Below are 2,017 nucleotides of genomic sequence, written 5' to 3'. Positions count from 1 at the left end.
TATTTTGTAGGATTCTGAGATAGGTTTCTAAATTGGTAATTTCTCTCTTCCTTACTATTTCTAGATTAGGATTCCTTTTTAATGAGTTTCTAATTCTAACTTTTTTAGAATCTAATTTTGTTTCCTATTTTATTTTTAGAAATTTTCTATTTTAAGACTTTCTGTTTAGAAACTAACTTTTCTGTTTTGTAGGCTTATTAGAAATTTCTAAATTTGGTACGCTCTTTCTAAATTGCTACTTTCTAATTTAGGAATTCTTCCTTGTTTCTTTTTATTTCTATATTTCTCTTCTTAGGAATTTTATAGGCTTGCCATTCTTAGAAACTAACTTGTTTTGTTCTATTTTGCAGGCTTCAATTTAGGGACTCCAAATTGGTAACTTCCTTCCAACCCTCTTTTTCTGTTTAGATTTTTATTTCCCTTCTTAGGATTAGGTTTAGAATTTGATTGAGGGCTGCGAGTGATTCATGCCCAAGTGGGCTCGTGACAACACTCGACGTCTCTTGACTGAAGGAGGATTAGTTGAGGGGTTAACTGTCCATCGTAGGACTAGACACCGCTCGAAATCCCTTGAGTTAATGGAGGATATGGCTGGAAATCAACCTCTTCTACCCCAACCTAGGGTAGAAGATCTCCAAGATGAGAATGAGGTGCATCAAGCACCCCCGCCTCGTACCTTACGAGATTACTTACAACCGGCGGGGGTGAGCACGCCCTCATGCATGGTTTTTCCTGAGAATGAAGGACACATGGATATCAAGCCAGGGGTGATCCAACTCCTCCCTAAATTTCGTGGGCTTGAGTCAGAGAATCCTTACTTGCATTTAAAAGAATTTGACGAGATCATAGCTACCTTATACTTTCTTAACGTATCTGATGACACGGTCAGGTTGAAACTCTTTCCCTTTTCTTTGAAAGAGAAAGCCAAGACGTGGTTACATTCACTACGTCCTCGATCAATTGGCAGATGGAATGACATGACAAGGGAGTTCATTAAGAAGTTTTTCCCATACCATAAGACGAACACCCTAAGAAAGTCGATCATGAACTTCGCCCAAAGGGAAGATGAAACATTCTTCCAATGTTGGGAGCGGTTTAAGGATCTTGTCAGTTCATGCCCACAACATGGTTTTGAAACGTGGCGCATCACGAACTTTTTCTATGATGGACTGACATCTCTCATGCACCAATTAGTCGAGACGATGTGTAATGGAGAGTTTATGAATAAAGGAGTTGATGAAGTGTGGGATTACTTTGATAAACTTGCTGAGAACACACAAACATGGGATATCTCTCCTAGACCTAGTACTGCGTCTAGGCCGACTCACTCCAAGGAAAGGGGTGGAATGTATCTCCTGAGAGAAGATGATAATATTAATGCTAAGGTAGCTAATCTCACTAGGAAACTCGAGGCCATAGAATTTAAGAAGGATAAGGCTAAGGAAATTGTTTGTAGCATCTGTGGTTGCAACATTCATACTACTGAAAACTGTCCAACTATCTCTGCCTTTCAAGAGGTATTAAATGAGCAATCCAATGTTGTAAGCAATTACCAAAGACCTTTCAGTGGGCCCACCTCTAACACATACAATCCTGGCTGGAGAAATCATCCCAACTTCAGTTGGAGGAATGGACAAACCGCTACACCTCAAGGTTACCTAAATCAAAATCCAACTCAAGAGAAACCTCAAGAGGATTCGGTTCTGAAACATTTTCAAAAGCAAGAGCTTTTCAATCAGGGTATGCTAGAGGCCTTCCAAGACCTAACAAAAGCAATACAAGGACTTAAGGCTGAAAATACGATTGGGAACAAGGGGAGCTTCCCAGCTCAACCTCTTCCCAATCCTAAACCGCAATATGAAGTTAGCGACCCAAGCTCTTCAAATCAGATGGAGCAAGCTAAATCCATCACCACTCTTAGGAGTGGAAAGATCATTGACAAAACCATTCCGGTTAGGGCTGAAAAGCCTAAGGACCCGGAAGTGGATAAAGAAGATGGATCTAGTCATACCCCACC

The 2,017-nt window shown here is 40.4% G+C and overlaps 1 non-coding gene across 1 annotated transcript; it reads right to left on the bottom strand.

The window, feature by feature from the left end:
• Window positions 1-1,025: 1,025 nt before the first annotated feature.
• On the bottom strand, window positions 1,026-1,132 carry LOC131250410 (small nucleolar RNA R71). Its single transcript, XR_009173336.1, has one exon. It is a non-coding gene; the product is annotated as a small nucleolar RNA R71 (small nucleolar RNA).
• Window positions 1,133-2,017: the final 885 nt, after the last annotated feature.

This window comes from Magnolia sinica, chromosome 6, assembly GCF_029962835.1.
Source record: "Magnolia sinica isolate HGM2019 chromosome 6, MsV1, whole genome shotgun sequence".
Lineage (NCBI taxonomy): Eukaryota > Viridiplantae > Streptophyta > Magnoliopsida > Magnoliales > Magnoliaceae > Magnolia > Magnolia sinica.
This window is presented reverse-complemented; position numbering and strand designations above follow the sequence as displayed.